The sequence below is a fragment of the Numenius arquata genome, chromosome W (genome assembly GCF_964106895.1).
Source record: "Numenius arquata chromosome W, bNumArq3.hap1.1, whole genome shotgun sequence".
Taxonomy (NCBI): Eukaryota; Metazoa; Chordata; class Aves; order Charadriiformes; family Scolopacidae; genus Numenius; species Numenius arquata.
Genome location: NC_133615.1, coordinates 12955794 through 12983543, shown reverse-complemented (window position 1 = coordinate 12983543; position 27750 = coordinate 12955794).

Genomic DNA, 27750 nt, shown 5'->3' with positions numbered 1-27750 from the left:
AGTGTCCTTCCTGTAGTGAGGGGCCCAGAACTGGACACAGCGCTCAAGGTGAGGCCTCACCGGTGCCGAGTACAGAGGCACAATCACTTCCCTACTCCTGCTGGCCCAGCTATTCCTGATACAGGCCGGGATGCCGTTGGCCTTCTTGGCCACCTGGGCACACGGCTGGCTCACGTTAAGCCGGCTGTCCACCAACACCCCCAGGTCCTTTTCTGCTGGGCAGCTTTCCAGCCACTCTTCCCCAAGCCTGTAGCGTTGCCTGGGGTTGTTGTGACCAAAATGCAGGACGTGGCACTTGGCCTTATTAAACCTCATCCCATTGGCCTTGGCCCATGGAGCCAACCTGTCCAGATCCCTCCGTAGAGCCTTCCGACCCTCAAGCAGATCAACACTCCCACCTAGTTTGGTGTCATCTGCAAACTTGCTGAGGGTGCACTCAATCCCCTTATCTAGATCATCAATAAAGATATTAAACAAGACTGGCCCCAAAACTGAGCCCTGAGGGACACCACTGGTGACCGGCCGCCAACTGGATTTCACCCCATTAATTACAACTCCCTGGGCGCGGCCATCCAGGCAGTTTTTCACCCAGTGAAGAGTACACTTGTCTATGCCATGATTCGCCAGCTTCTCCAGGAGAACGCTGTGGGGGACGGTGTCAAAGGCCTTACCAAAGTCCAGGTAGACAACGTCCACAGCCTTCCCCGCATTGAGAAGGCGGGTCACATGGTCATAGAAAGAGATCGAGTTGGTTAAGCAGGACCTCCCTTTCATAAACCCATGCTGGCTGGCGCGGATCCCTTGGCTGCCCTGCACTTGCCGTGAGAGCTCACTCAAGGTGATCCTCTCCGTGATCTTTCCCGGTACCGAGGTCGGGCTGACAGGCCCATAGTTTCCCGGATCCTCCTTCCAGCCCTTCTTGTAGATGGGCGTCACACTGGCCACCCTTCAGTCATCTGGTACCTCTCCTGTTGACCAGGATTGTTGATAGATAATGGAGAGAGGCTTGGTGAGCTCTCCTGCCAGCTCCCTGAGTACCCTTGGGTGAATTCCATCCGGCCCCATAGACTTATGCGTGTCCAGGTGCATAAGCAAATCCTTAACTACTTCCTCCTGGACTATGGGGGGGTTGTTCTGCTCTCCATCCTTAGCTTCCAGCTCAGGAGGCTGAACACCCTGGGGATAGCTGGTCCGACTATTGAAGACAGAGGCAAAGAAGGCATTAAGTATCTCAGCCTTCTCCTCGTCCTTGGTCGCAATGTTTCCCCCCTCATCCAGGAAGGGATAGAGATTCTCCCTGACTCTCTTTTTGTTGACGTATTTACAAAAGCTTTTTTTGTTGTCCCTTATATTAGTGGCCAGACTGAGTTCCAGCTGGGCTTTTGCCTTCCTAATTTTTTCTCTGTGTAACCTAACAAGATCTCTGTACTCCTCCTGAGTTGCCTGTCCCTTCATCCAAAGGTGGTAAACCTTCCTTTTTTCCCTAAGTCCCTCTTAGACTTAGGGAAGTCTAAGTCAAGACACTCTTGCCCTCGAGAGTGTCGCGAGGGTGCAGGTCGGGGTCAGTCCCTACCTTGGGGGTAGAAGGTTTGTGGGAGCACAAAAGTCTGAAGCGTCTGGGTCGCCGCGGGGGCCCGGGGGCCGTTCGGTGGGAGCCAGAGTGGTGGCAGCGCCATCGTCGGTCCTCTCGGTCTCTCCGCTGCTAAGGACTCTTTGGTTACCCAGGATGGAATGTTGGGGCTCCCTGTGGAAACCCACACCCCCCACACTCCCCCTCCTCTTAGCAGCCTCCCCAGTTCTTTTTGGGGAGGGCAGGGTCTAAGGGGGAGTCTAGGTGCCCCTGGCCCCTATCGTCCCTTACCCTGGGGCTGTTGGGTGCAAATGCTTTTTGCTTTAAACAGTATTTTTCGGGGGGGGAAGAACAAGTGGATTCAGCCGAGGTGTCTGGGGACCAAGGTGCAGCCGCAGCCTCCTTGTGTCACTCAACAAATGCCTTTGTGACCCTCACCTGTGCTTCTGCATTGACTGGAGTGAACCAGAGACAGGAAAAATGACCTCGAGGGTGCAAGGTTAAGGTCGGCGTCACTCGGTTTCACGCTTCCCCCCAGCCCTCCCTCAAGTTGTGCCGTCGGGTCCTTTAGTCTCCTGATCGGGAAACAACCAGCTCTCGGTCCCCCTCGGAGGGGGCTGCGCTTTCCCTGGGTGTGTGACACCCAGGAGGAGACGGTACCTGGAGACGGTACCTACCTCTGCACGCTCCCAAAAATGGTGTCCCTGGGGCATTCCTGGGGAAGGGGCTCAGCCCTTCACCCCAGGGGTGCCATGACAGGGACTGGGGACCCCCCCCTGCACATTCTGCCAGCCGGACCCAGAGAGGGGCGGCCGCTTCCCGAAGGCACGGTGGCTGCGTTGGCCCGGGGCTCTGGAGCTCGGATGGGAAATGGGCAATAAAGAGATGAAGTTTCCAGGCACTTCTTGACCAGTGCAGTGATATTTTTATTTATTTAATTATTGTTATTTTTTTTCCCCGCTTGCTGGTGTTGCGGCTGCCCAAGGTACAGGCAGAGAAGGGGAGGAGGGTCCCTGCCTGGCCTGCAGCTCCCTCCCTGGCCATTTGTGGGGTGATTTGGGGTGATTTTGCTGCAGCTGTGAGGTGAAGCCGGGCTCTGGAGCTGAGCATGGTGGGACCCGAGGACGGGTGTGATTGTCCCGTGGTATGCCACAATTGATATCACTAATGCATTTTTCTCAATCCCTCTGGCAGCAGAGTGCAGATCACAGTTCGCTTTCACTTGGAGAGGAGTCCAGTACACCTGAAACCAACTGCCCCAGGGGTGGAAACACAGCCCCACCATTTGCCATGGACTGATCCAGACTGCACTGGAACAGGGTGAAGCTCCGGAACATCTGCAGTACATTGACGACATCATCGTATGGGGCAACACAGCAGAAGAAGTTTTTGAGAAGGGGAATAAAATAATCCAAATTCAAAAATTCAAATTTGCCATAAGATGAAGTAAGGTCAAGGGACCTGCACAGGAGATCCAGTTTTTAGGAGTAAAATGGCAAGATGGATGCCGTCAGATCCCAATGGATGTGATCAATAAAATCGCAGCTATGTCTCCACCAACTTGTAAAAAGGAAGCACAAGCTTTCCTGGGCATTGTGTGGTTTTGGAGGATGCATATCCCAGATTACAGTCTGATTGTGAGCCCTCTGTATCAAGTAACCCAGAAGAAGAACAATTTTAAATGGGGTCCTGAGCAGCGACAAGCTTTTGAACAAATTAAACAGGAAATAGTCCATGCAGTAGCTCTGGGGCCAGTCCGGGCAGGACAAGATGTTAAAAACGTGCTCTACACCGCAGCCGGGGAGAACGGCCCTACTTGGAGCCTCTGGCAGAAAGCGCCAGGGGAGACACGCAGACGCCTAGGGTTTTGGAATCGGGGATAGAGGGGATCTGAAGCCCGCTATATTCCAACAGAAAAGGAGATACTGGCAGCATATGAAGGGGGTCGAGCTGCTTCGGAAGTGGTTGGTACGGAAGCACAGCTCCTCTTGGCACCTCGGCTGCTGGTGCTGGGCTGGATGTTCAAAGCAAGGGTCCTTGCCACACATCATGCAACGGATGCTACATGGAGTAAGTGGACTGCACTGATCACGCAGTGAACTCGAATGGGAAACCCCAGTCGCCCAGGAATTCTAGAGGTGATTATGGACTGGCCAGAAGGCAAGGATTTTGGAATGTCACCAGAGGAGGAGGTGATGCGTGCAGAAGAGTCTCCACCATATAATGAACTACCAGAAAATGAGAAGAGATATGCCTTGTTCACTGATGGGTCCTGCCGGATTGTGGGAAAGCACAGAAAGTGGAAGGCTGCCGTGTGGAGTCCTACAAGACAAGTTGCAGAAGCCACTGAAGGACAGGGTGAATCAAGCCAGTTTGCAGAGGTGAAAGCAATTCAGCTGGCTTTGGACATTGCCGAGCAGGAAAAATGGCCGGTACTTTATCTCTACACCGATTCATGGATGGTGGCAAATGCCTTGTCAGGGTGGTTACGGCAGTGGAAGCAGAGCAACTGGCAGCACAGAGGCAAATCCATCTGGGCTGCTGAATTGTGGCAAGATATTGCTGCCCGGGTAGAGAATCTGGTTGTGAAAGTGCATCATGTAGATGCCCGTGTACCCAAGAGCCAGGCCACTGAGGAACATCAGAACAACCAGCAGGTGGATTGGGCTGCTAAGATTGAAGTGGCTCAGGTGGATCTGGACTGGCAACATAAGCCAGTATGAATTATTCATAGCTCGATGGGCCCATGACTCCTCAGGCCATCAAGGAAGAGACGCCGCATATAGATGGGCTCATGACTGAGGGTGGGTTTGACCATGGACACTGTTGCACAGGTCATCCATGAATGTGAGACATGCACTTCAATCAAGCAAGCCAAGCGATTAAAGCCTCTTTGGTATGGAGGACGATGGCTGAAATACAAATATGGGGAGGCCTGGCAGATCGATTATATCACACTCCCACAAACCCGTCAAGGCAAGCGCCATGTGCTCACAATGGTGGAAGCAACCACTGGATGGCTGGAAACATACCCTGTGCCCCATGCCACCGCCTGGAACACCATCTTGGGCTTTGAAAAGCAAGTCCTGTGGCGACATGGCACCCCAGAGAGAACTGAGTCGGACAACGGGACTCATTTCCAAAACAGCCTCATTGATACCTGGGCCAAAGAGCATGGTATTGAGTGGGTCTATCACATCCCTTATCATGCACCAGCCTCTGGGAAGATAGAACGGTCCAATGGACTGTTAAAAACTGCACTGAGAGCAATGGGTGGTGGGACTTTAAAACACTGGGATACACATTTAGCAAAGGCTACCTGGCTAGTTGACACCAGGGGATCTACCAACCGAGCTGGCCCTGCCGGTCCAGAGGAGGGCCACTAAAATGATCAGGGGGTTGGAGCACCTCTGCTATGAGGACAGACTGAGGGAGCTGGGGTTGTTCAGCCTGGAGAAGAGGAGGCTTCGGGGAGACCTCATAGCGGCCTTCCAGTACCTGAGGGGGGCTACAGGAAGGCTGGGGAGGGTCTGTTTACAAAGGCCTGCAGTGACAGGACGAGGGGCAATGGTTTTAAGTTGGAGAAGGGCAGATTTAGATTGGATATTAGGAAAAAGTTCTTTACTCTGAGGGTGGTGGAACACTGGAACAGGTTGCCCAGGGAGGTGGTTGAGGCCCCTTCCCTTGAGATATTCAAGGTGAAGCTCAACGAGGCCCTGGGCAACCTGGTCTAGTTGGGGGTGTCCCTGCTGACTGCGGGGAGGTCGGACTAGATGACCTTTGGAGGTCCCTTCCGGCCTGGACCAATCTATGAATCTATCAGTCAAAACCTCCACTTACTGTGGAGGGAAATAAAGTCCCCATAGTGCACATGAAGAATACGTTGGTGAAGACTGTCTGGGTTAGTCCTGCCTCAGGCAAAGGCAAACCCATCCGTGGGACTGCCTTTGCTCAAGGACCTGAGTGCACTTGGTGGGTGATGCGGAAGGATGGGGAAGTTCAATGTGTACCTCATAGAGACCTGATTTGGGGCAAGAATAGCCAGTGAATGAAACTGTATGATGTTAATTGCTAAATGACCCTGCCACTGTCCATCTCATTTCTGTAACTGCTATTGGTTGTACTATAGTAAGAGTCACCCAAACTAATGACAAATGGCCTCTGATGAAAAACCCAGTAAAGTGCAGCAGCGAAGGGACCAGAACTGACCTCAGCAGCTGGCGCCCAGCAACTTCATTGAGATTGACATCTTCAACCCATGGACCATGGACATGAGCCGCACCAGATACATCAGCTGCAAGCCCCAGAAATAGAGCATGCGACAGTCCAGCCCCACACACACCATCTTGCATGCCCTGAGGGACTGTTCTAACAGATGGAGCTCGAAGTCATGGATTAAATGAACTCAACGGACATTGTAGAGTGATGGCCCACAGACTAAGGACATTACGCCTGTGTGGAGATATACATATGTATATATATATATGTATGTCAGGGGAAACTGATAGTATTTAATTGGAAACTGTAGGAGCTGGGCATGGCATGAAATGGTATGGAATAAGGGGTGGATGATGTCCTGGGTCTGGCGGGGATAGGGTTAATTCTCCCCAGGATCCAGCAGGGACACAGGTATCCCATCCCATGGGAGCCATGCCCAGGGGTAGCCGGAGCTGGCCGAGGAAGGGGAGGGGCAGGAAGTCACCCCGGGGGGAGGAGCGGAGCGGGCTGGGGCATCCCAGGTCCGGGCGGCAAGTGGTGGTATTGTAATCGTGGTTGTATATTCCTCTCTGTGTTATTGTTGTTTCTTGTTCCCTTTGCTGTTCTGTTAAACTGCCTTTGTCTCAACCCGTGAGTTTTGCCTTTTTTTTCCCATTCTCCCCTCCCGGCTGCGCTGGTGGTGGGGGCCCGATCTGAGCGAGCGGCTGCCCCCTGGTTCTTTGTTGCCGTCTGAGGCCAAACCGCGGCACATGGTTTAACACGCAACATGCTTTACATACCGCAACATGCCTCAAGATGCAATGTGTCTCAACAGACAGCACATAGCTGAACACGCAACATGCTTTAACATGCCTCAACACACAACGTGCATCAACATGGAACACACCTCAAAACACAACACACATCAACACAGAACATGCTTTTTCGGGACTTAACATGCAACATGCTATAACAAGCCTTAACATGCAATGCACCTAAACACACAGCACGCCTCAACACACAACATGCTTTAACATGACAACACACAACATGCATCAACACAGAAAACTCCTCAAAATGCAACACGTGCCAACACAGAACATGCTTTAACCCGCCTCAACAACAACGCGCCTCAACACAGCACATGGCTAAGGACGGAAAACATGTTAAAGCATGTTGTGTGTTGAGACGTGTTGTTTGTATAGCAGCATTGCATGTTGAGGCGTGTTAAAGCATGTTGTGTGTTGAGGCATGTTGCATGTTGAAGCATGTTGTGTGTTAAAGCGTGTTGCATGTCAAGGCATGTTAAAGCATGTTGCCTGTTGAGGGATGTTTTATGTTGAGGAGTGTTCCATGTTGAGGCGTGTTATGTGTTGAGACATGTTAAAGTATGTTGTGAGTTGAGGCATGTTGCGTCTTGCATGTTGAGGTATGTTAAAGCAAGTTGCATGTTGAGGCATGTTAAAGCATGTTCTGTGTTAGAGCAAATTGGGTGTTGAGATGCCTCAAAACACGAGCCTCAACAACATGCTTCAACATGCAACATGCGTCAACACAAAACATGCCTTAAGACACAACATGCTGTAACACACCTCAACACGCAATGCGCTTCAACAAATATGCCTCAACACACAACATGCTCTAAACGCCTCAATATGCCACATGCTTTAACATGCCTCAAAACACAACATGCTTCAAAACACAACATGCTATAACACAGCACATGGCTAAACATGTTTTAAAACACCTCAACAAGTAACATGCCTCAACACGCAACATGCTTTAACATGCCTCAATGCACAATGCCCGTCAACACACATTATGCCTAAACATGCAACACACCTCAACATGGAAAATGCCTCAACACAAAACATGTTTTAACACACCTCAACACACAACATGCCTCAGCACAAAATATGCCTCAACATGCAACATGCATCAACATGGAGCATGCCTCAACATGGCACATGGCTAAACACGGAAAGCATGTTAAAGCATTTTGTGTGTTGAGGCATGTTCCATGTTGAGGTGTGTTTGGTGTGTAAGCGTGTTCCATGTTGAGGTCTGTTGTGTGTTGAGGCATGTTGCGTGTTGAGGGGGATGGATGGCGGTGCATGAGGGTGTTTGCACAAGTGCTCCCACAAAGATTCACTTGATGATTTGTGTGAGGCCTTGCACAATGGTTTGCACGAGGGTTTGTTGGGGGATGGAAGATTGGGCAGGGGGGGAGCTGTGAGGGGTTAGGGGATGGCGGAGGGGGGTGGATTTTGGATTTTGTGCAGGGGGATTTTTCACGAGGGTTTGTAGGGTGGGGGGGGGGAGGGGTGAAGGAGGGCGTTGAAGGGGGATTTGGGAGTGGGGAGGCGGGGGAGGGAGGATAGTGGCACTTCAGGGGATTTGGTACAAGGACTTGCACGAGATGCACAAGGCCATGCAAGAGGACTCGCACGAGAGTTTGTAGGGATCTGGGGACTGTGGCAGGGGGGAGAGACGGGGAGAGGGGGATGGGGGGTGGGGCAGGAGGGGGTTCACAAGAGACCTTGCACAATGGGGGAAAAGGTTGGAGGGTGGGTTCGGGGGTGGATGATGGCACAGGAGGGGGCTTGCACAAGGCTTATGGCAAGAATTCACACCAGATCTTGCAGGAGCATTTGCACGAGGTTCATAGTGGGGTGGGGGAGGCGTTGAGAGGGGTTTAGGGGTGGGGGGGTGGAGGGTGGCACATGAGGAGACTGACAGGAGGATTCGCATCAGGGTTCGGTGGGGGCTGGGGGTTGGGGGAGGGGTGCAGGGGGGATTTGCAGTGTGAGGGGGGGTGCTACTGCACGAGGGGTTCTCACACAAGGGTTCACATCGGGATTCTCATCAGGCCTCGCACGAGGGTTGTGGGGGGGCGGGGGGGGTTAGGGTTGATTTGGGGACTGGGAGAAGGGGGTTGGATGGTGGGGCGCGAGGAGATTTTGCATGAGGTCTCGCACGAGAATTTGCCTGAGGCCTTGCACGAGGATTCGCGTGAGAGTTTGTAGGCGGCTGGAAGATAGGGGGGGCAGTGGGGAAAGAGAATATTTGGGGTGGAGAGGGGGCGAGTGGGGCGCGGGTGGCACAGGAGGCGGCTCTCACAAGACTTTGCACGAGGGTTCGTAGAGGGATGACAGCGTGGGGTTGGGATTTTGCATGAGGCCTCGCATGAGGATTCGCTGGATGGGTTTGGGGGGGTGCTTGGGGGTGGGGGAGGGGGCAGGAGGTGGGTGCTGGCGTGGGAGGGGCCTCAGACGACGCTTTGCACAGGGATTTGCACAAGGGTCCGTAGAGGGGCTGTGGGGTGTGTCCTGGTTTGAGGTAAAACAGAACTAATTTTCTGTTCAGTAATTTTTCCTTTTTAGCTGGGCCTCTTCTAACTAACTAAACTCTGAAATTAACGGCATATTGTTCAGAAACTGCTCGCTCTCATAGTGATAAGACCTGATAATACCAAGGAATGGTGTGCAGAGAGGCCCTTGCTTATACTTATTGCTATAACAACCAAGGTCAGGTAAATTTGTTATTTGCCCCGTTGGAGGGTCGGAAGCGGAAAAGCGTAGAGGGGTCACACCTGTAGGGAGGAGCGGACAGGACAGGTGACCCAAAACTGACCAACAGGGTATTCCATCCCATCTGCATCATGCTCAGTATAAAAGCTGAGGGATCAAAGGGTCATCTCTCTTCCTTCAATGGCCGACATCTGAGGAGGACCCTGTCTGTTCGTCTGCCTTTGATCCCGATCCGAGCAATCCTGACTCCAGATCCGGAATCCAGCTCCTGTCCATCACCGAGTCCAGCCTGGGACTTTTCCCCTGTGCCTGCCGGTGACGTGATCATCACCCTGGGAGCTTGATACGGTTTTGTATATACTGTATATATATTTTTTTTTCTTTTTTTTTTTTTATTTAGTATTTCATTATTTATTAATATTTTCATTAAAGTAGTTTAGTTTTTTTCTAAACTCATAAATCTCTTTTATCTCTTCCTCTCCTCTCTTTTCCTTAGAGGGGGGGAGGGGCCATCTGTCGCTCTGATTGGTTAATCTGGTCAAAACCACGACAGATTTATTGGCGCCCAACGTGGGGCTCAACTGTGGTACGACTAGAGCTCTGGTAGATTGTCTAAATAGTTTGAATTCCAGCTTTCTCCGGGATTAAAACAGACAGCTCACATCATGTTTTTAGACAGGATATTGTATCATATCTTGATGGGGATTTCATCCAGGTTACTTGATTCGGCACTGTATAATTTGCCTTATGTGTTGTATAATTTACTTGCTCTTTGTGTCTGTATGCGGTGGTTCAAACGTGGTATTCTGGTATTGTGTTTGATCCTGATCCATACCGTGATTGAATGGCTGGTTTCTTTACCTAGATTCCTCGGGCATTTTGTACTGAATTCTGTTGCTAATTATACTTCGAATTTTACCTTGGGAATGTTTACTTCACCCTTTACTGCTTATGCGAATACGTCATCATCAGAGACAGAGGATGCAGCCCCTTTGAATAGTGTGAATGACAGCTGCATTCTTAAAATCATTATTTTAGTGTCAATTTTGCTGTATGGGTTGCAGGGGTGGTTTCTCTTTAAATCTTGGCGCAGACTTGCGATATGCACTGATACTGACCTTACTTGGACTCCATCCGCACAGGTACAAGTTGCTCCGGTGACCAGAAGGAAACGGAGGAGGTCAGCTCAGCCCTCTGTCCCTAGTGACAAACTGCAAGTAAGGCCAGACAGCAGGGGAGAGGACTTTTCTGACGGAGATGCAGAGGAGGGTTCTTCTAGAGCTGATAAGGGAGAGGCTCCTGTGCCAGCAAGGGAGGAGGACTCAGACACAGAGATAATCATTAAATCCTTCTCTATGAAGGATTTGCGGAATATAAGAAAGGATTTTAGCCGTAATGATGGTGAGACACTTGTCTCCTGGTTGCTCCGATGCTGGGATAATGGAGCTGGTTGCATGGAATTAGATGGTGCAGAAGCTAAGCAGTTAGGAAACCTGTCCAAAGAGGCCGGTATAGATAAAGCTCTTGGGGAAAAGTCACAGACTCTCAGTCTCTGGAGACGACTCTTATCAGCTGTAAAGGACAGATACCCCTTTAAGGATGATATTGAATGCTCCCCAAGTAAATGGACCAACATAGAGAAAGGTATTAAGTACCTGAGAGAATTGGCTGTGAAAGAGGTGATTTATGGTGACTGGGATAAAACTGTAAATCCTGATGAGATGCCATGCAGACAACCTATGTTGCGGAAGTTTTCACGGAGTGCACCACCAATGTATTCCCACACTTTGTCGGTACTGATTTGGGCAGGAGTTGATGATGATTCATTAACTGTAAGTGAAGTGGCTAGCAGAATGTGACAGTATGATGACAGTCTCTCTCGTCCCCTAACTGTAGCAGCTGTAGAAAAATTGACTGATAAAACTGAGAAAATGATTGAGAAAAATGAGAAACTGTTTGATAAACTGTTTGATAAACTGTCTAGGATGGAGGAAAGATCCTATTCTTCCCCTCCTTGGACCAATGTTGCAGCTGTCAGGAGAAGACACCCTCCTATGAGACCGACTCAGAGGAGACAGAACACACTACGAAATATCCTGTGGTTTTGCCTCTGTGACTATGGAGAGGACATGAGTAAGTGGGATAAAAAACCTACCTCGGCCCTACAGGCACGAGTAAGTGAGTTGCAAGGTAAAGCAGATAGAAGACAGAATCATTCCAGGAGGACTGCTGCTCCAGTTCGTAGGGGGCGGTTCTCCGGTCCACGTAGAAACTCATCTGCTAATTATAGACGTTAGAGGTGCCCTGCCTCCAGCCAGGAGGAGGAGAGGGATAACCGAGTTTATTGGACTGTGTGGATTCGATGGCCTGGCACATTAGAGCCACAAAAGTATAGAGCCCTGGTGGACACAGGTGCACAGTGCACCCTATTGCCATCGAATCATAGAGGGACAGAATCTGTCACTATTTCTGGTGTGACTGGTGGGTCTCAAGAACTGACTGTACTGGAGGCTGAAGTGAGCCTAACTGGGAGTGAATGGGAGAAGCACCCCATTATCACTGGCCCAGATGCTCCATGCATCCTCGGCATAGACTTTCTCAAGAGAGGGTATTTCAAAGACCCAAAAGGGTATCGATGGGCTTTTGGTGTAGCAGCTGTAGAGACTGAGGACATTACACAGCTGTCTACCTTACCTGGCCTTTCAGATGACCCTTCTGTTGTGGGATTGCTGAGGGTTAAAGAACAGCAGGTGCCAACTGCTACTGCCACAGTGCATCGGCGACAGTATCGCACAAACCGAGACTCCCTGATTCCCATTCAGAACCTGATTCGTCGGCTGGAGACTCAAGGAGTGATCAGCAAGACTCGCTCACCCTTTAACAGTCCGATATGGCCAGTGCGAAAGTCTGACGGGGACTGGCGTCTAACAGTAGACTACCGTGGCCTGAATGAAGTCACACCACCACTGAGTGCTGCCGTGCCAGACATGCTAGAACTGCAATATGAACTAGAGTCAAAGGCAGCCAAGTGGTATGCTACAATTGACATTGCTAATGCCTTTTTCTCTATTCCTTTAGCAGCAGAGTGCAGGCCACAGTTTGCTTTCACCTGGAGGGGTGTCCAGTACACCTGGAATCGACTGCCCCAGGGGTGGAAACACAGCCCTACGATTTGCCATGGACTGATCCAGACTGCACTGGAGAAAGGTGGAGCTCCAGAACACCTGCAGTACATTGATGACATCATTGTGTGGGGTAACACAGCAGAAGAAGTTTTCAAGAAAGGTAAGAAAGTAATCGAGATTCTTCTGAAAGCAGGTTTTGCTGTGAAAAGAGGTAAGGTCAAGGGACCTGCACGAGAGATTCAGTTCTTAGGAATTAAATGGCAAGATGGTCGTCGGCAGATCCCAATGGATGTCATTAACAAAATAACATCTATGTCCCCACCTACTAACAAAAAGGAAACACAAGCCTTCTTAGGCGTTGTGGGTTTCTGGAGAATGCATATTCCAGGTTATAGTCAGATTGTGAAACCTCTCTATGAAGTGACTCGAAAGAAAAATGAGTTTACGTGGGGTCCTGAGCAACGACAAGCTTTTGAGCAAATTAAACAAGAGATTGTGCATGCGGTAGCACTTGGACCAGTCCGAACAGGACAGGACATTAAAAATGTGCTCTATACTGCAGCCGGAGATAATGGCCCTACCTGGAGCCTATGGCAGAAAGCACCAGGGGAAACTCGAGGTCGACCCCTAGGATTTTGGAGTCGGGGATACAGAGGATCTGAAGCCAACTATACTCCAACTGAGAAATAATATTGGCAGCATATGAAGGAGTTAGAGCTGCTTCAGAGGTAATTGGTACTGAAGTACAGCTCCTCCTGGCGCCCCGATTACCAGTGTTGGGCTGGATGTTCAAAGGTAAAGTTCCTTCTACACATCATGCCACCGATGCTACCTGGAGTAAGTGGATTGCCTTAATCACACAGCGAGCTCGAATAGGAAACCCAAATCGTCCAGGAATTGTAGAAGTGATCACAAACTGGCCCAAAGGCAGAGACTTCACAATGCCACTAGACAAGGTGGTAACACGTGCTGAGGAGGCCCCACCATATAATGAACTCTCAGATAATGAGAAACAGTATGTTTTATTCACTGATGGATCTTGTCGTATTATAGGAAAACATCGAAAGTGGAAAGCTGCTGTATGGAGTCCCACACGACGAGTTGCAGAAGCAACTGAAGGAGAAGGTGAATCAAGTCAATTTGCAGAGGTAAAAGCTATCCAGCTGGCCCTAGACATTGCTGAACGAGAAAAGTGGCCAATGCTCTATCTCTATACTGACTCATGGATGGTGGCAAATGCTCTGTGGGGATGGTTAAAGCAGTGGAAGCAGAGCAACTGGCAGCGCAAGGGTAAACCCATCTGGGCTGCTGAATTGTGGCAAAATATTGCTGAACGGATAGAGAAACTAGTTGTAAAGGTACGTCATGTAGATGCTCATGTACCCATGAGTCAAGCCACTGAGGAACATCGAAACAATCAGCGAGTGGACCAGGCTGCTAAGATTTTCCAGACAGATTTGGACTGGGAACATAAAGGTGAACTGTTTTTAGCTCGGTGGGCCCATGACACTTGAAGTCATCAAGGAAGGGATGCAACATACAAATGGGCCCGGGACCGAGGGGTGGATTTAACCATGGACGCTATTGCGCAGGTTATCCACGATTGTGAAACGTGCGCCGAAATCAAGCAAGCTAAAAGGTTAAAACCTTTGTGGTATGGGGGACGATGGTTAAAATATAAGTATGGAGAGGCTTGGCAAATAGACTACATCACACTCCCTCAAACATGCCAGGGTAAGCGTTACGTGCTTACAATGGTGGAAGGAAGCACCGGATGGTTGGAAACCTATGCTGTACCCCATGCCACTGCCTGGAATACCATCCTGGGCCTTGAAAAGCAAGTCTTGTGGCGACATGGTACTCCAGAGAGAATTGAGTCAGATAATGGGACTCATTTCAAAAACAATCTTATAAGTACTTGGGCAAAAGAACACGGCATCGAGTGGGTATATCATATCCCCTATCATGCACCAGCTTCTGGCAAAATTGAGAGATGCAATGGATTGCTGAAAACCACCCTGAAAGCAATGGGGGGTGGAACCTTTAAAAATTGGGACAAGCATCTAGCACAAGCTACCTGGTTAGTTAATACCAGGGGATCCATCAATCGAGCTGGTCCTGCTCAATCGGACATTTTACATAATGTAGAAGGGGATAGAGTCCCTGTGGTGCATGACAGGAATATGTTGGGAAGAACTGTTTGGGTTTTCCCTCCTTCAGGCAATGGCACACCCATTCATGGGACTGTTTTTGCCCAAGGACCTGGATGTACTTGGTGGGTGATGCTGGAGAATGGAGAAAGTCAATGTGTACCTCAAGGAAATTTAACCCTAGGTGAGAATACTCAATTCTGAGCTGTATGATATTAACTGTTATATAATACTAACATTATCTAATAAGTGTTTTTCAGGATAAATAGTGGTGGTGAAACCTGAGCTAGCTTCTCCGAGTGATGTCCAGCAAACTCTTCAAGAGGGACATGCTACCTGTGGATATGGACCACAATGAATTTCATATCATCTTTTCTGCCCTGAGAGTCTGCTATGACAAAAACCTGCAATTATGGACTAAAAGAACTCAATGAACTTTTGTGTATAAAGATAAATCATAAATAAGGGACTTCTGTATATATATTTGTATGTATTTGATGGATAAGATGTAATGATAATCAGAGCACAATGCAAATGGTATGGAATAAGGGGTGGAATGTCCTGGTTTGAGGTAAAACAGAACTAATTTTCTGTTCAGTAATTTTTCCTTTTTAGCTGGGCCTCTTCTAACTAACTAAACTCTGAAATTAACGGCATATTGTTCAGAAACTGCTCGCTCTCATAGTGATAAGACCTGATAATACCAAGGAATGGTGTGCAGAGAGGCCCTTGCTTATACTTATTGCTATAACAACCAAGGTCAGGTAAATTTGTTATTTGCCCCGTTGGAGGGTCGGAAGCGGAAAAGCGTAGAGGGGTCACACCTGTAGGGAGGAGCGGACAGGACAGGTGACCCAAAACTGACCAACAGGGTATTCCATCCCATCTGCATCATGCTCAGTATAAAAGCTGAGGGATCAAAGGGTCATCTCTCTTCCTTCAATGGCCGACATCTGAGGAGGCCCCTGTCTGTTCGTCTGCCTTTGATCCCGATCCGAGCAATCCTGACTCCAGATCCGGAATCCAGCTCCTGTCCATCACCGAGTCCAGCCTGGGACTTTTCCCCTGTGCCTGCCGGTGACGTGATCATCACCCTGGGAGCTTGATACGGTTTTGTATATACTGTATATATATTTTTTTTTTCTTTTTTTTTTTTTTTATTTAGTATTTCATTATTTATTAATATTTTCATTAAAGTAGTTTAGTTTTTTTCTAAACTCATAAATCTCTTTTATCTCTTCCTCTCCTCTCTTTTCCTTAGAGGGGGGGGAGGGGCCATCTGTCGCTCTGATTGGTTAATCTGGTCAAAACCACGACAGGGTGAGAGAGGGGTTTGAGGGTGATTTGGAGGGTGGGGGGAAGGGGGTGGATGATGGTGTGCGAGGGTTCGCGCAAGTCCTTGCACGACGGTTTGCACAAGGGTTCACACGGGGCTGGGGGTGGGAGAGGGGCTGTTGGGGGAGGGGAAGGCGTGTGGGTGGGGGCTGGCACGGGTGTTAGCAGGAGGGTTTGGGGGGGTTGGAGGGTGGGGGAGGGGTTGGGAGGGATTTGGGAGGTGGGGAGGGGGTGGAAGATGGGACATGAGCATTTGCAAGAGGATTTGCACAAGACCTCGTCTGAGGGCTCGCACAAGGGTGCATCCAGGGCTGGGGGTTGGAGGTGTGGGGGGGCGATTTAGAAGGGTGGCACAGGAGGGGGCTTGCACAAGGATTCACACGAGGGTGTTGTGGAATAATTCCTAAAATAAAATTATATTAAAAATACAGCATTGTTCACACATTAAGGAAAGGTATAAAATCAAAACGTTTCCAGGGTGGCACACAGCAGCAGCTGGTGTGCGAGGAATTCGCTACATCTCTGACTCCCTGAACAATGTTGCTTGCAAAAGCACCGCGGAGGATGGAGTGGAGTGAAGATTCCACGGCCAAGCTCTGTGATTACACAGCAGAATGGGAACAAGGCGATCCTATGGAACTGATAAGCTGCATGCTTGCTACCCTGAGCCAACAGTCTGTCAAATTTTGATGAAATGCTGTCCTTTGTGCAAACTTTGCTCATTATAATGTCATTTTAATACCAAAACACACCTCCAGCCCGAAGGCTGCCCGCCTCTAAGGTGCGACCACTCCTCCTTGAGTCTGCGCCCTGAATTTTTCGTAAACTCTACCTTTAAATGTGAGGCGAGAGAATTTTACACCAATCATAATAAAGGTATTTATGACTAAAGTCACTCAAACTCCACCTTGAAGGTAAAAAATAGTATAAAAATAGCCTGAGAAAGGGAGGGATACTGGGGAAGACACCATTGTGAACAAGTCAGGTAGGACCCCATCACGGACTGCCTCTGACTCCCAGGACCAGTCGAGGGGCTGAGCCTTTCTTCCCCCCCATAGGGACGCCTGTGGGTCAGACTTAGACTGTGCCGAGTGCTTCCTCGGGGAACTCAGAAATCTCTCTAGAGGGTTATTTTTTTTACATTTATAGCCAGGCGGTATTGTTTGTAACTTTGTCGCACGCTTTGTACCATTAACAATATTTTTACTTGCACGTGCTTTGCAGACAGTGTATTTATCACCGGCAAACCATAAGAACCTTTATATCTGTTGCTTAAATAAACTGCACTGCTTAAGTAGCTAGCCGTTTCGGTTTCTCATTGAATGCAACCAAACACCAGAGTGCAGCCGTGCTAGTTCGTGAGCACGACTAGATTGAAGGTGCAGTCCACTGTTAGTGTATCCAGAATCGTGATAGTTTAAAATATATTAAACATGACTGGACTGATAGTGGTGAATTGGGCATCACTCAGAATTTAAACCCAGCCGCCCCTAGCCTCCCACCTCGGTGAGGAGTGTTAGATCGCAAGGGGGTTTATTTTCTGCCAAAACTATTTTGCCTCTTGACACAACAGGTGTGTACGGAATATTGGGGTGGTTGTGGAGGGGTTTGAGGGAGGATTTGAGCGGCAGGGGATGGGTGTCCTATGAGGTGGTTTTGCACAAGGGTTTGAATGAGGATTTCCACAAGGGCCTGTGGTAGAGGGCTAGGGAGCTGGGGGGGATAGGGGAGGGGGCTGAGAGGAGATTTTGGGGGTGGGTAGGGGGGTGGGAGGTTTTGCGCGGGGTCTGGAATCAGGATTCACACTAGGATTTCCACGAGGATTCACACAAGGGTTCCTGGGGGGTTTGTTTTGGGGAGGAGTACAAGGGGGGCTGGATGGGTACAAGGGGGGCTGGAAGGGTGGGGGAGCTCAGAGGGGGGTGGGTGCTGCTGCACGGGAGTTTGTGCACAAGGGCTCACACAAAGATTAACATGAGGATTCGCACAAGGCCTTGCACGAGGGTTTGTGGGGTGGGGGAGGGGGCTGAGATGGGGCCCTGGGGGGTGGGGGTTGGTGTGCGAGAGGCCACAATCCAACTCATCGATCTCTTGGGTCCTCCCAAACCTCCTGGGTCCTCCCTGAATGCCTGGGACCCCCAAACACCCCTCTCCCCAGTCTTCTGGGTCCCTCCAAAGCCCTGGCTCCCCCCATAGAGCCCAATCTCCAGCCTCTTGGATCCCCCCAACCTCCTCGGTCTCCCTAAAACCCTACCTCCCCGATCCCCCTGGTCCCCCAAAATCCCATCTCCCAGGTCCCCCCAAACTCCTGTGTCTCACAAGACACCCATCTCCTGTCTGTCCCCAACCTCCTTTGTCCCCCCCAAACCTCCTGGGTCCTCCCCCAGATCCCACCTCCCTCACCTCCTGGGTCCCTCCAAACCCTTTGGCTTCCCCCAGAGACACCCATCTCTGACCTCCTGTGTCTCCCCAACCTCCTGTGTCCCCCCACAGTCCCACCTCCTCCATCTCCTGAGCTGGTCCCCAAGATGTCCTCACCCTATTGGCCAAGTGGGTGGTGCTGAAGAAGATCAGGCTGAAGGCCAACCAGAGGATGCAGGTGGTGTACATGGTGAAGCCGATGGGTTTGACCTTGTTGAAGGCCTTGAGGAACCCCCGGGCTTTGATAGTGTAGATGGTGCAGGTCAACATGAGGAGAAGAGCATAGGCCAAGCAGGTGGGCAAAGGGGCAGGGGGGACACCCACAGCCACAGGGGGCTGAGGGTGCTGAGGGCTAGCAGGAGCATGATGGCAGGGCTGGGAGGAGGAAGGGGGGGCACCTTGCGGGGGAACCCATGGGGTGAGGACACCCTGAGAGGGGGGCACCCATTGGGGCAGGCAGGGCACCCTACGGGGGGTGGGCTGGCACCCATGGCGGGGGGGACCCTATGGGGATGTGAGGAGAGGGGTGGTGGCACCCTACGGGATGAGGGTGGCACTCTATAGATGTGGGATGGGGGACCTGACACCCTAGAGTGCAGGGCTGGCACCCTATGGGAAGGGGGGGGCTGGCACCCTAGAGGGCAGGGGTGGCACCCTATGGGGTGTGGGGGCACCCTACAGGGTAAGGGGGGGGAGGGGCTAGCTCCCATAGGGTTTGAGGGGGTACCCTGATGGGTGGGGAGGGGGAGACTGGCACCTATGGGGGGGCACCCTATGGGTCCTCCCTCAATTAAAAGCAGCTGTTAGTTACTGGGGGGTGTGTGTGTGTGTGTGCCTGTAGGGGTGCCCCCCCCATAACACCTCCTGGGGGTTCTGCTGTATGCGGGGGGGCCATAATCCCCACTGAGGGCTGAGGGGACACTGGGGAGGGCTATGGGGACATTTGGGAGGGGGGGCTGAGGGGACCCAGATGGCTTTAGGGGGACATGAAGGGGTTGAGGGGACATGGGGGTTACCGAGGGGACATTGGCAGGGTATAAGTGGACATATGGGGTTCAAAGGACATTTGGGGGGGTCTACGGTAGAGCTGAGGGGACCCAGTGGGGACTGAGGTGACATTTGGGGGGACCGAAGGGGGAGGGAGGAGGGCTGAGGGGACATTGGGGACCCAGAATGAGTTTAAGGGGACATTGGTGGGGGTCTATGAGGGGCTGAGGGGACCCAGGGGAGGTGTGGGGACATTGGTGGGGGGCTATGGAGGGGCTGAGGGGACATTGGGGGGCTGAGTGGGACCCGGGGGGGACTGAGGCACAGCAAGGTGGGGGGGGGCAATGAATGGGGCGGGGGCTATTGCGGGTTCCCGTAGATTTGGGTGTTGCTATGGGGGGGGGGGAGGGACAAATTTGGGGGTCCCAAAATTAGGGGAGGGGGGGGAAATTTGGAGGGACCCATAGATTGGAAGGGGGGGGGGGTCCCATAGATTGTGGGGAGGTCCCATAGATTGGGGTGGCCCTACCTTGGGGGAACCCCAGGGGTTGGAGGGGTTAGGGGTCCTGTAGGGGTTGGGGGAATATTTTGAGGGTGTCCCATTAGCTTGCGGGGGGGATGGGGGAAGGCAGCTGCTCCAGACTTCCCACCCCACTCCCCCCCAGCAGCCACCACCTCTTTGGTGAGAAAGACTTCAGCGGGGATGGGGGCGTGATGACACCCCAATTTTGGGGGTGGGTGGGGGTGTAGATTGACAGGGGAAAGGGGAGAAAGAGGCAGGAGCAAACCCACCCCCCAAGGGGACCCAGGAGACCCCCCTCCCTCCCCAAAAAGGGACCAAAGTGTCTGGACAAGCATTCCACAAAGCCAAGCAATACGGAAAGGTCCCTGTGGCCACCTGGGGGACTCCATGGCCACCAGCGAGCTCCCCTTGGCCACCAGTGAGGTAGCAGGGGCAACAAGTGAGGTCCCTGTGGCAGTTTGTGGGTCCTGTGGCCACCAGTGATATCCCCATGACCACCAGCAAGGTCCCCGTTGCCACCAATGATGTCTCCATGGCTACAAGCAAGGTTCCTGGGGACACCGGCGAGGTCCCCGTGGCCACAAGTGACATTTCCGTGGCCACCAGTGAGGTCCCTGTGGCCACCCATGGCTCACCATGGCAACCCAGGGGGTTCCCATGGCAACATATGAGGTCCCTGTAGCTATCAGCAAGGTCCCTTGGGCCACCTGTGGGTCCCTGTGGCCTCCAGCAAGGTTACTGTTTCCACCAGTGAGATCCCCGTAACCACGAGTGATGTCCCCGTGGCCATAAGACATGTCCCAGGAGAAAACAGTGAGGTTCCCGTGGCCACCAGTGAGGTCCTTGTGGAAGAAGGAAAAGATGGACATGGAAGTGTCTCAGAAACAGTGGGCCCCACAGGAGAGAGGGGAAGGAAATGGGAAGCCTCCCACAGCTCCCTGAAACCAACCGGGGACGAAAATCCCACATGGTCAAAGAATGCACGTCCAGAGGACACCAAGAAGGGCAAAAGCCCAAAGAAGGGCAAAAGTGAAGGAGAGAGGAAAACTAGGTAGGTCTATTTGGAAAATGAATCTGATACACTTTGAAAAGGAAAACGTGTCTTATGTTTGTCTTTGGAAAATAGATCCCTGCAACCCCTTTTCGGGATTACTGTGAAGGGTAAGACATTTTCCTGAGTTTGGTGGCAATGGCATAATGTTTTTTTTCATGAAGTTTTTTGGTTTTGTAGGACAACTACAGGGAAGCAAAAAAGCGGAGAAAAAATCCAGACTTCAGGTATGACATTTTTGCCATATTTACTCACTTCCCCATTGCTATTCCTACTTCATTAACAGATGAGAGAAGCTGCAACTTCATGACCAGGGAGTTGTTTAGAACAAATATTCCTATGCCCACGTTGCTGGTAGATCAGCACTTTTGTGGCCAGGTTATGAAACTGTATCCTGTGCCCGTTCCCTGCTGGGATCACGTCCCACCTTCCAGGGTCTGGTGTCAGCTTCCTTCCGGAAAGGTACTGATGTTTGACCTGTTTGGCTGATGGCAGCCATTGCAACTTCACTGCCAAATCAGATCAACAAACACAATTAGACTAGACATGCATTAATCCAAAGGGTAAATCGTCAAAGGAAGAGGTGGGAGCTCTCCTACTGCAGAACTAAATGACACTAGTCGAAATTCAGCAGGAGACTATTTTTGGTCTCTGCTCTGAAGACACCGACCAGCTGCCTGGTAAGAAACAATTTTGGTTGTAGCCAGCCAGTGGGCCAGCTGGTGATCTTACAGTGATGAACGTGACCTGGAAGGAAAAGTGGTTTGTTATATGATGTGCTCTCATTTCACTGCTTTCCTCCATTTTTCTGTGTGCACACATCTCTCTCTAATACGCATCCGTCTGTCTGTCTGCTAAGCCTCGTTGCACCTCGCTCTATGTGCACTTTGGTACATGAATCACTTTTGATACCCCCTTGTTATGTTCCTTTTCACTCCCTTCCTCTCTTAACAGCCATTCCTTTAGAAATGGGGGGAACTGACAGAGGGCAGTGGGCTGTGAGGAGATGTAAATTAGTACATGCTCAAGAACTCTCAGGGGTTCTGCAAGGACTAAAGGTGATTTCTGCTGTGAGTAGGTGAGACAGCTTGGAAGAGCAACTGGAGAAGAGCATGGGAGAGACTGGGCAAAGGCTACAGAGCACAAGTCTGGTGAACGCCCCACAAAGGCAAGCAGTTCCCTCTGGTCAGTGTTTCTTCCTTTGTTGTTCTTGGTGTCTGCCTTCTCTCTGATTCCTGATTCTGTCTTCCCTTTTCTCTCTGATTCCTCGTGCTTCTTTTCGTTCCCTGCTTTCCTGCACTCTTTGCCTCGTGCTCATGGTGGTTCTTTTCAGGAAATGGTGAGAGTGGCAGTGGGCTGCTTCAGATACTACCCCTGGTGATTTGTCAGAGGGATGGAAGAAAAGCAAGCCAAGCCTCCTCGACCTCGGAGGCAGGGGAAGAAGGAAAAGGTGGACACGCAGCAGAAAAAATTACCCCGCTGGCTTCAGTGCCATTCATGGCCTCCTACTGTCCTAACCTTAATTACTGCTGGGATACAAAGTGTACCTCTCTATTAGTTCACTACTAGCAACACCCAATAAATGTTGATCCTTGGCAGCCCACTCCCCATTTTTCTTGGGTGACTGAGACAACTTGTCAGGGAGAAGATTTGTAGTTTGCAGCAGAAGGCAAAGAAATACACTGGAATTAAGACCATAATGGCCAGGTGTGGCTTGCGCTTTTCTCGAGGGTCAGGAAAGCTGCTCATGGAAGCAGCTTGGAGAAGGTTGCAGGGGGACAAGGGGTAGAGAGCAGCGTCATGGAGTGGGCCCAAAAGTGCACATAGTAGCACAGGTTTTATTTCTGCCAGTGAACTTCTAGATGAACGTGGACAAGTCCTTTTTCCTTTTTGTTCCTCAGCCGCTTCATCTGCAGAATGAGGACCGCCAGAGCTCTTTTGAAAATGGGGACCTCTTTCCCCTGGGGACACGTTGCTGTCACGTCCCGGGGTTGGGGTGACTCAGGTCCATGGGATGCCAATGTCAGAATTGAGGGGAAACGCCACCAGAGGAGTCCAACCAGCAATTAACATTTATTAACCGAGCTAACCTTGCTGAAGTGTAAGTAAACTTCGGGCTGTGAGCCTCCTGGCATCGTGTCTTTAAGCCGCCATTTGTAAAACCGAGGGAGAGAGAAGGGAGGGAAGGCAAAGGGAAAATGGCGGGCGGGGGCGGAGGGAGAGGGAAGACACCGGAGTGTCGTGCGCAGTTGTTCTCTCCGGAACGTTCTGGAAGCTGGCTGGGGTTGGCGGGGTGGCCGCCGGGGCGTTGCGGGTGATGGCTACCCAGCGAGGACTCGTGGCCCCGTGAGGTGAGGAAGCCGCTCCGGAAAAGCGCTGCCCCGCCGAGGCGTCCGGTCCCCCCGGAGCGCCGCCGGGGCCGCCGCGCCCTCAGCCACGGGGCCGGGCCGGGCCGGGCCGCTCCCCTCCCCTCCCCCGCCGCCGCCAGCAACTTGTCGGTCTTTGTTCCGGCGAGGCTGCGGAGCGAGCGTGTGAGGCAGTTTGTTGCCGTGTGGGTCTGCCCGGTTGCACAGAGTGGGTCAGGTAGAGTGGAAACCAATCAATTAAAGATTGAAGAAGGAGTCCCTCCCTCAGAAGCTAAAGGCCACTGAAGTCCGGAGAGCTGAAGAGATCTCTGTCTCTCCAGAAGAGTAAGTGCAGTCTCTTGTTTTTTTCGCTGAAAGTTTTACTTGGGGGAGTTGTTGGTCGTTTTGGAGGAGTTTCTCCCTTTTTTCTGAGGAGAACTAGAGGCTCGCTTGGGGTCTCTGCGTGCAAGGGGACTTTGTAGCAGGTCCTTGTAGCTTCGTTAAATCTTGTCTTCTCGAGGGAGATGTGTTTAGCAGAAGAGACACCTCCTAAGAGGCCAGATGACCAGCGAGTGGTGTGCCTGGTTTGCGTGGGCACGGCCAGCCTGTGCTAAACTCGGGGTACCTACAGAAGGCAGAGCCTTTCCGGGTTCCCCTCCGCTGCTGCAGGTCAGAGGAGCAGCTGCTCCGCTTTGCTCTGGAGCGGGGTTGGGGTAGGATCGCTGCTGGCACTTGGGTTTTCCGTGTGTGTCCAGGAGTCTGTAGCTCCTCTGACTCTGTGAGGAGTCCCATGTGAAAGGGTGATGATTTCAGCATATCAAATGCCGAACTACTCGAGATGCTTTGAACGGCAGTAAAACAGTAGGTTTTAAGAGAGGTTACCCAGCTCTGCTTTTGTGCTCACAACAAAGCGTTGTCTGTGCATTGGGCACCTTCTGGGGTGTTCCCATCTGTCTGTACCTGTGTCCCAGAGATGTGTAAAGCCTGCAGGTTTCAGGTGCTAACTGTTGTGGTTCGCGTGCACAACTGTGGCAAGTACAGGTTTAGAGGAGAGCTGGGTTTCTAAAACAGAGTCTCAGCATGGGATCCAGACCTGCACCTTTTCTTGCCTGTGCCTGTCAGGGGACCCTGTTGCCACTGTCCTGCTCAGCCCATTCGCTTGGACTTCTGCAGGATGGGAGGCCTATGCCTTGGCTGTTGAAGGCGATGCCTCTGCTGAGGTCATCCCTGGCTCCCAGCTCATCACCCCTCATGGAGCTGCCTGTTCCCTGGCTGCCTGCACCTCGTGGACAATACCTGTGCAAAAATCTTAGAAGTTGTCATGCCCTTCATGTGCTTGCCTGACAGGTGAATCTGTGCTACCTGTTTCCACCGTGCCCGGATGCAGCCAAGCAATGGAATTGTTGCCAGGCCTGGTGAGAGCACACAGCATTGTGATCGTTGTGTGTCAGCAGTGATGAGGCCGAGTTCTTCCTGACCACCCTGCCTGCCTGTTAGGACAGCAGTTGCTGCCTCACGTGTGTGTATTCATGAACGGCTCCTCTTTGTGTTACTGCTCCTTGGAGAGAACATGAGCAGGGAAACCGTATCACCAGGAGTGTGCCAGGTGAATTCTAGAAGGCTCCGCACAAGGCACTAGTGCACTTGTGTCCTCCCTTTTCTTAGCCATGTTCCTCTGTGTAAGAAATGGATTGACCGAAGGGAAACAAGCTAGGAATGGCAAGTACAAGTTTGCTACATGCATGGTTTTTTTTTTAAAATCCCAGCAGCAGGGTATTTCTCTTCTTCTTGGCCCTTAGTGAGCAATTGTGAACAAATCATTTGACCTTTGTACCTACTTGTGTTAACAGAAAGGAGCTGTTTAGTGAAGACTTATGAAATGTAATTAATGAGCAGCCTTGAATTTTTTTTTCCCCCCTCAACTGAATCAATCAATTTTATGTTACTTATTCTCCAGCTTTTGTGTGAAAGTCAGCCTGCTCTGCTGCTGGAGACTTGTTCCTTCAGAAGGTCTCCTAAGTGCTTCTTGACTCCTGAGGCAAGAGGGACAAAGATAGAAGTCACCATCCAGCACTGAGACCAGCCCAAGGGGTTCTGCTCTTACTTGCACAGTGAGTATGTCGCTACACTCGGGTGAAAAACACACCAGTAAAACAATATTATCGTAGCATTGGCAAAGATACACAAGAGTACTTACGAAGAAGAACAACATACTGAAATATAGAAAAGCTAGTGTTTATAGATTCCCAGGCCCGTTTTCCCTAAAGAAATAGTAAAAGGGGAGTCAAGAGCTGTCAAGCCTTACTAAGTTTCCCTTTGCACCTGAGAGTGCATGTTCTTAAAGACGTGTGTTTTGGGGGGAGGTGTTCTGCTCTTGAGTAGAATAATAAACCTATTGGGAAGGATGATGTCGCGACGGAGGGAAGACAGGGCCACTCAATATGAGTGATCAGCAAGCTTCGTTTATTGATTCACACAGTTGCCTTTTATGTCCTAACATAATTAGCTCATACATATTACAAAAGTTAAGCTCATGATTGGTTAGTTCTTAGAAAGATCAACTCCGCCCTTGGTTCCTTCTTTACAGTTACTTTCATCCTCTTTTCCCATGCCTGAGCAGCTGCAACCTCCCTGTTATCATACAACAATTATAGTCAAGGACAAGGTGTCCTTGCCAGCCCAACAGTTACGGGGGCTGAATCCGATGTTTCTCAAGCTTTTGCTTGGCCAGCTGGATCATGTCTACGTGACCCTTCTCAGCTAGCCATTCTCCCACAGGATGATGTTTGCTTTTCATAATCATCAGGGGTTTGTTGTTTTTTCTTTACACTGGAGGTAGAGAAGGTGTGCCCACATTTGAAACCCAGGACATATTCCTTAAGAAATATGTACTGCGGTTATTGTCTTCTTTCTTTCCCTCATGACTAAATGCCTTCTTGCTCAGACTCCGCCGTTGGAATTTGTTGTCCATCTGTATAAACCAGGGGACTGGGTACTAGTCAAATCCTTGAAGGAGAGTAAGCTCCAACTGGAGTGGGAAGGACCATTCCAAGTGTTCTTCACTCTTGAAACAGCAGTAAGGACAGTGGAAAAAGGTTGGACTTACTATACCCAGCTCAAACAACCAGTTGAACCCTCCTCTGACAGATCCAGTAGAACAGTGGACAGTACATCCTACTGACAGTCCATCCTACTGGAACCCTAAAGGACAATAAGCAGTGGGTTGGGGCGGGATCCAGTCGGGAGCTATAAATCTGTGTGTGTCATTGTAACCGGTTCTTTTAGAGAGATTCCAACGTACAAATGAGAGCTCACATGAAAACAAAAATGTTAACTCAGCTTTATTGTGAAGCCTTGATAAGCAATTCCCAAAATGTCCCAAAAGTTACTTAGGAGAGTCTTACCAACCCAAAAACAGTAGCAGCACCACCGAGCAGCAGGATGGCGAGGAGCCCCATCGGTATGGGGGGTGGGGAGGTAGGCACAGTGCCTTCAGGGAATCCCTGTAACTTTAAAGCGTGCTCATGTCTCTCTCTCCCCTGGCCTGAGACAGCCCCCTTATATCCTGCACCGGAGTGAGTGGGAAAGTGCCAGCTTGGGTCACTGCACATGTGGCTAGCGCATGCAGCAAGCCTCATCAGACTCGTGCTCCAGCTTGGCTAAACAGCGGCTTTCTGATGCATGACCACATTGTTGCATCTTCTTCTGGTTGTTTTCCTTCTTTGAAGGGCAGGTTCTCATGGGTACGCACATAGTTTGGCAACAACAATACTGAGTTCCCTTTTTTTTCTCGGCAAGTATACTGGACTTAGTTTAACTAGTAAGTTTCCATCATGTCTTACTCGGACCATCCTCTGTTATCCCTGACACAGTCATGAATTTCAGGAAGCATTTTGTGATATTAGTCGTAGGGGCGGTGTTGTGCTTCCTGCCAGGAAGCTGTAGTATACACCCAGATTACCTGATCATGTTTACTGTAAATATCGCTAAAGGAGATAACCCACAGGCCATAAAAGAGAGTAAGTTTTTACAAAGCATCACCTTCCCCAGAGTGTAGCCTTTTAGAATGTAATCCTCTGTTGATAACTGTAACCAAGGCAGATGACTCAGTTAACCGAATATATGGAATAGGAGCAGATGTGTCCAGAAGAGAGCCAAGGGGAAGATTTAGAATAGCAGTATTGGAAAACAGCAGTCAAGCAGAAGGGACAGCTAAGACTAAACTCCCAGCAACACAACAGTGGAAACCACCAAATGATCCAGCCTTAGTAATGGTTATCGAGATTAAAGATCTTAGACAAACATTTGAAGTTGAAACAGGATATGGTGAGATGAATGCTTGGGTAGAATGGGTAAAATACACTGTTAATAGTTTGAACCAGAGCAATTGTTATGCTTGTGCCTCAGGAAGGCCCACAGCACAGATTGTCCCTTTCCCTTGGGGTAGACAAAAGATTCCACAGGAATGTGGCGTATGATAGCATTATACCAAGAAAAGACCACCTGGGGAAATAAG